Source organism: Strongylocentrotus purpuratus, unplaced genomic scaffold (genome assembly GCF_000002235.5).
Source record: "Strongylocentrotus purpuratus isolate Spur 01 unplaced genomic scaffold, Spur_5.0 spur5_scaffold_13, whole genome shotgun sequence".
Taxonomy (NCBI): domain Eukaryota; kingdom Metazoa; phylum Echinodermata; class Echinoidea; order Camarodonta; family Strongylocentrotidae; genus Strongylocentrotus; species Strongylocentrotus purpuratus.
This window is the reverse complement of record NW_022145598.1, coordinates 2,312,610-2,320,234: the sequence shown is the minus strand read 5'-3', so window position 1 is coordinate 2,320,234 and position 7,625 is coordinate 2,312,610.

Here is a 7,625-nt window from a genome sequence, read left to right as displayed (position 1 = left end):
CAGCGTCCTAATCTATTGCTCCATTAAAGTAGTTGTAGTTTCGACTGGTGCTTAGTACGTTCTTAATGTTTAATACACATTAATGTCGTACTTGTCAACATTTCAAAGGTGATGTCAAAATACAATGAATACATATTTCACTTTGATTTTTAGTTTCGTTTACCATAATATCCTAATCCAGCGAACGCTAAAAGTAATGAGGGACTTGAAATACATGTATGGGATGAGGAAGTTATCTAGAAAATCAGAAGCAAACTTGGCACTATCGCTATGGAAGTACACTTGAACACTCTCGCATAATGACGATATCGTCTTAATTTATGCAAAAGTAGCTGTAGTTTGAGCATATCATACGACATTAGGCATCCACATATATCATTAGAAATCTTTTACTCTAAACTCAATAGATCATTTACCAATAAAGAACGTACATGTGGATCGGCAGACATGATGGTGTTATATTTACTATTACTGATATGCTTTGGGCACGTAGAGTCGACGGATGCTACCAGTGAGCATGGTGAGTTCATATACATATATTTGTTTCCTTTCTTTTTTCTTTTTTCATTCTTCTTTATAAACGGAATTGGGCGAAAGCAAACATATTTCGGCTTAAGTTTCATTATGTGATAATTGAAAAAACATGTACTCTATTTTGAGGTTTAATGCTTATCTTGTAGAATCGTTAAACCTTTATTAAAGGAGATGATGATTTGAAAATAAAAGATTGCTACCATCTGGAGAAAATGCTTCGTTTCCGGTGCCTGTACCCAAGCATCGTAACGTGTGGGTCATCAGTTGGTGAAGCATTGTGGGACATTTCTGTCGACATATCGGCACATTGTAAGCAACAGGTGGCTGTATATGTAAATCTCAAGTACATTGTCAGTAGAAAAACCTCCTTTTAAGGATTCCTATACTGTAATGTAAAATGTGAAGAGTCATTTAATGATAATACGATCAGTATTCCCGTTTATTGAGCACGAACGGAAAGACTTTCATGAAATCATCATAAGGAAAATGTCCATACCTTACTGCATGGCCTATGGAAACCATGTTCGGAATGTAATAATGTCATTGTGGCGTGCAACATGCACAAGAATGTTTGAAATTGCATTTGGTTGATCTTTTAGCCTCTCAAGTCTTTCTGATCGTTTTCAAACTACTACTTCGTCAGGACCCGGCTATGCAGGCTGCTACCCTGTCGTGGCTCACTGGCAGAATGTGTTTGGAAATGAGGAACGTGTAAATAATTTGTCCACTGTTTGAATCACTGCAGAAGTTACATGCACGCAGTCATCTTAGTCAGAATCTGTTATATGCAGCAGTATATTGTCAAATGTCTCAAAAGTTATGTCCTCATAATGGTTGCAAAAGCTTTACAACGGGAAGATTAATTTCAGAATCACTGCTGAACCGTACAAGAAACGGTGCGTATCAGGTTAAAATATGTAATTACATGAGAAAATAAAACTTTGAAGATACTAAAGTGTCTTCCTTCCTCGCTCGCTGACAATATTTTGACAGCAAGGTAAATAAGGGCAACGAGAGCCCCAAATATCCTCAAATTCGTGTATCAAGATCATGACCGAATATATCACTTTTTGTTTATGTACATTTGGCGGCAAGAAGCCCGCATACAGTACTTTAAATAGTTTCTAGTGTGTGAATTACAAACGAATTTTTTACCAGTTTGAAAATGTCTTCTCTTTTTTATTCTTAAATGTGCATAGTACTTGACGAGAGCCAGAATCTTGCAAAATTAATAATCTATAAAGACTTTGGGATTTGGGAGAAATTTTTCATTGCTTATTTATATAAGAGGGTACCGTGACTAACAAAAAGTTAAAATAACGCTGCTCCAGAGAAATGTATTTCTATGCATTTTGAAAAGCGCTGGACAATTACCTAGAACTTACATCCTTCGTGGAAATTAGCAACCGCACTGGCGTTGCATAAATCAAAATGAAAGGGAAATGTGTAGTAATGAGGAAGACAACGTGATATAGTATTTGAAAGAATATGGGTTCATGCAGGGGATCTTATGGGCTCGTAGCCATCTCTCAATGTGTCAGATCGTCTTTTGCTATTGATTCCTGATTGTCCACGGGGGTAGTTGTCCTCGGAGGATAATTGTCATCGGAGGAATTGTCCTCGGAGGGTAATTATTATCGGGGGTAGTTGTCCTCGGGGGGGGGTAATTGTCCTCGGGGGTAATTTTCCTCGGGGGGTAATTGCCTAGGGGGTAATTGTCCTCGGGGGGTAATTGTCCTCGGGGGTAGTTGTCCTCGGGGGGTAATTCTCCGGGGGGTAATTTTCCAGGGGGTAATTGTCCTTGGGGGTAGTTGTCCTCGGGGGGTGATTCTCCGGGGGGTAATATTCCAGGGGGTAATTGTCCTTTGGGGGTAGTTTTCCGGGGGGTAATTTTCCGGGGGGTGATTGCCCAGGGGGTAATTGTCCTAGGATCGAAACGGTGCTGCTACGCCATCATAGTTATTGTTATTATAACACATTGGAAGAATATGATCTCACTTGCTACTAATGAATCAATCATTTCTTTTCATTATGATAAGGCGTAATACTATTATTGATGTTATTATTGTTCGTTGTTAACGTTACACACTAGGATCGGGCTATGTAGGCTGCTACCCTGTCGGTCCTCACTGGCAGAATGTGTTTGAAAATGATTCTAACGTGACCAGTGTGGATGACTGTGTGAGTCACTGCTGCCTTAACAACAAATCATATGCAGCCATCTCGATCCGAACCTGTTTTTGCAGCAACACATTACCAGATGTCTCACAAGCAAGTGACTACCACTGCAACGTAACTTGCGACAAAAATCCTCGCCAAATATGTGGATCATCCAAACAGTACTCAGGTATAGTTATTTTGTTACATTATAGTAAGAATACTTGCAGGCATAGAAATGACAGGAAGCACTAAATGTATGGTGGTGGTTATTTTACATTAGCGATTTGTTTTCTTATTTAATATAGATTTACAATATAATATTTTCCAGTTTACAATATGACGGAGAGACTCCACAGCCCAGGATTCAACACGTCTTTGAATAGAACTACATTCGCACCGTGTATAGACTCAGTCCTGGGAAGCACCATTAAGCCCGATCAGACATTTATTACCACAAGTGAAAATGGTATGATATTTCTTTCTGTTTAGTCACGTAATGTTGCATAGCCTCTTGTATGTATATTTAGTTTATATCTGTTAAAAATGTTTTTCGAAATGAGGAGAATGCTCGAAACAAAAATAAATTGGGGGTAGTCATCATAGCGCTAAAGTCAGTAACCCCACGTAAAAGGGAAATGATGATGAAATGTTCGTGTGATATAGTTTGTATAAAATATAGACCACTATTATATGCATGTCACATCTGTAACCTTCAATAAATTTATTCCACCATACGTGTCCTTGAGAATTATTTACCAATATCATCACAATCTTGAATAATAGATCAGAATCTGATACTATTTCCGTGTGACTATGGTGGTTGGAATTTGTGTGCTTGTAGTTTGGTCAATAATCGGCTGGCCAAGGTGAGTTGCGTGTCGATAAAGTTAGACAACCGGGTAATATTCCATTAACCGGGGCTTTCTTAAAAAAGTGAATTGATCTGCCATATTTAATAGAACCATTAATTTGTAGATATGAAATGTGAAACTCAAGGTTGAATGGAAATGCCTACATGATTTATTCATTCATTTATAGATCTATTCATGTGTTGTTTGAAAGCCATGACAGCCACGCTTGTTTTGCGAGGGAGCTATGCTTAATATTATTTTTTAGATCTATGTTTTTCGTTTAAGTGTCCAACACGATGGAGAGACTCAGCAGCCAAGGATCCAATGTGCCATGGGATTGTTTGACATGTTGTGAATTGAATGGATCTGCATACGTACTGTGTATGAACTCAGCCTTGGGAAGCACCACGATGACCGCTCAGATTACCAGTAGTGAAAAAGGTATGATATCTCTTTCTATTCAGCCATCTTAACGTTAAAAAGCCTCTTGTTTATATCATTTAGTTTAATAATGTATTTCAAATGTTTGTCTAAATGAAAAGAATGCTAGGGATAAGAAGAAGTGGAGAAAGTGAAGTTTAGTGACCCCTCGAGGAGGGAGAATTTCGATTTTAAAAAAATGATCATGATGATAATGATGATCACGACGATGACATATTTGTTTGATATTTTTAATGTAAAATATAGACTACTACTATGTGTATATTAGGTCTACAACCTTCAAGAAAAAATCCAGCCATTCGTTCCCTTGAGAATTATCCATCAATATCATCACAATCTGGATTAATAGATCGGAATCAGATACTCTTTTCGTGTGGTTTTGTATGCTTGTAGTTTGGGTAATTCTCGTCAGGTTGGGCTAAGTTTTAATATCTCATTTACCGGGGCTGTCGTAAAATGACAACCTTCTGTCCGGAAGAAATACAATAATCAACAATGGAAATGCCTTTAGGATTCATTCATTAACATCGTAAAGTCTTTCTCTTACTATTCCCTATATATCTCCCTCATAATCATCTCGCGCCTACATCTTCAATATACAGAGAAGAAATATGGAATAGTTTGGTATACTCCAACTTGTTACTCAAACAGATAGTGATGATCACCTGACAAGATAATGCCACCATGCATGTTCGATGCATTCATTTCATTGTTTATTAAAGGAAAGTTTCATGACAAGAGCATAATTTCCATCCCAAATTAATTTTTTGTATGCATATTGTGATGCATGAACGATACATTGTGAAACTAATCGGATCGAAGAACATTGGTAATCACAGTATAGGTCTTACTCTAGGAAGTTGCCACAAAACATCGTTGACGTACTCATTACCAATTAACACATTTGGATAACTGAACCTCGCTCTATTTTGTTCAAAATGACACATTATGCATTTCCTTCTTCTTTAAGTTTGGTTACAGATCGTCATCTACGTGGCAGTGATACTCGGGGTTTTATTTCTCATCATTCTCATCTTGCTGTAAGTACATAAATAAATCTATCGGAATAAATTCATTGCCTTTTTGATGCCGTTCGAGCTGTTCAAATTGTCAAATCACCTCAGTCACACCGTCAAACAGACTTTAAACCAACTCCACACCGAGTCCATACCCACTCCACAATCACTCCAAACCGAGTCCATACCCACTCCACAACCACTCCAAACCGAGTCTACAACGACTCCAAAACCGACTCTACACCGATTCCATACCCACTCCACAACCACTCCAAACCGAGTCTACAACGACTCCAAAACCGACTTTACACAGATTCCATACCCACTCCACAACCACTCCAAACCGAGTCTACAACGACTACAAAACCGACTCCACACTGTCTCCATACCCACTCCACACCCACTCCAAACCGAGTCTACAACGACTCCAAACCCAATCCACACCGATTCCAAACCATCGTAATCCTGGCTATTCAGTTAATATATCGTTGTTAAATGTGTTGTTAGTCAGGTGTCGGTCTCGTTGGGCGATTAGTGTGACTGAGGTTTACGAAGGAAGAAAAACAAAAGGAAAATGCAAAAGACTTCCAGGCTACTTGTTTTACGGAATCTTTTTTTTTAGTGGTTTTCTGATATGGTACGTCTTTGCTGATGTCACTTACTTGTTTTCGCCCTGTGCAGGGTCGTACGCTTTTGCAGGAACCGACAAAGAGGTATGTTCGATGACTGGAAACCTCGCTCTTTCAGGCAAACAAGACAAGTGGAGTCTGGTTCATCAAGGTCCGGTGAAGATCTTCTACACCGGAACCACCGCTATCGCAATCTTTCAGGTTCTAGTACTCTGGATCGTGGCTTTGAATCTGTTGAACAGGCCTCTGCTGCCATGGCTGCCTCGGGAGTTACAGTCTTGGTTTGCTCACTTAGTGATGAAAGGGATGATACGACATCGCCAGAGGAGGACTTGGTGCTTCATCTCGCTCCGAAAGATACAGATTATAAGCTGGGTCACCGAGAGGATACTGATGGTCCTGTCGTCATAGACAGAGCCGAAAGCGCATGCGAACCTGACGAGGGCATGTGCGCATCGGCGGATGATAATGGGTACGTCGTAGACAAAGCCGAAAGCGCATGCGAACCTGACGGGGGCATGTGCGTATCGGTGGATGATAATGGATACGACGTAAACAAAGCCGAAAGCGCATGCAAACCTGACGATGGCATATACGCATCGATGGATGATAATGGGTACGCCGTAAATAAAACCGAGAACGCATGCAAACCTGACGATGGCATATACGCATCGATGGATGATAATGGGTACGCCGTAAATAAAGCCGAGAGCGCATGCGAACCTGACGAGGGCATATACGCATCGATGGATGATAATGGGTACGACGTAAACAAAGCCGAAAGCGCATGCAAACCTGACGATGGAATATACGCATCGATGGATGATAATGGGTTCGCGGTAGACACAGCCGAAAGCGCATGCAACCCTGATGAGGATATATACGCATCCGTGGATGATAATGGTTACGCTGCAGACAAAGCAGAAAGCGCATGCGAACCTGACGAGGGCATGTGCGTATCGGTGGATGATAATGGTTACACTATAGACAAAGCCGAAAGTGCATGCACGGAGAGCATGAACGCATCCGTGGATGATAATGGTTACACTTTAGACAAAGCCGAAAGCGCATGCACGGAGGGCATGTACGCATCCGTAGATGATAATGGGTACGCCGTAGACAAAACCGAGAGCGCCTACAAACCTGACGAGGGCATATACGCATCGGTGAATGATAATGGGTACGACGTAAACAAAGCCGAAAGCGCATGCAAACCTGACGATGGCATATACGCATCGATGGATGATAATGGGTACGCCGTAAATAAAACCGAGAGCGCATGCAAACCTGACGATGGAATATACGCATCGATGGATGATAATGGGTTCGCCGTAGACACAGCCGAAAGCGCATGCAAACCTGACGAGGATATATACGCATCCGTGGATGATAACGGTTACGCTGCAGACAAAGCAGAAAGCGCATACGAACCTGACGAGGGCATGTGCGTATCGGTGGATGATAATGGTTACACTGTAGACAAAGCCGAAAGTGCATGCACGGAGAGCATGAACGCATCCGTGGATGATAATGGTTACACTTTAGACAAAGCCGAAAGCGCATGCACGGAGGGCATGTACGCATCCGTGGATGATAATGGGTACACCGTAGACAAAACCGAGAGCGCATGCAAACCTGACGAGGGCATATACGCATCGATGGATGATAATGGGTACGCCGTAGACAAAGCCGAAAGCGCATGCGAACCCGACGAGGGCATTTACCCAACGGTAAATGATAATGGATACCGAGTGGTCGGAGAAGGAATGCCCGTGGCTTCTCAAAGCGGGGATTACGAGATATCTACTTGAGGGCGCCCTAGCATAATGACTGAAATATCGACCTTTTTTGCGCACATTTCGGTTACATGGGCAGTTGTTTTAATTTGATGATCACTTCATTTAAAAAAAACTTATATTTACAAGTCATTATGAAATAGTTTTTAGATCTCATTTTGCTAGCTCCAGTAATCTTGTACAGAAGCGCTCAATACA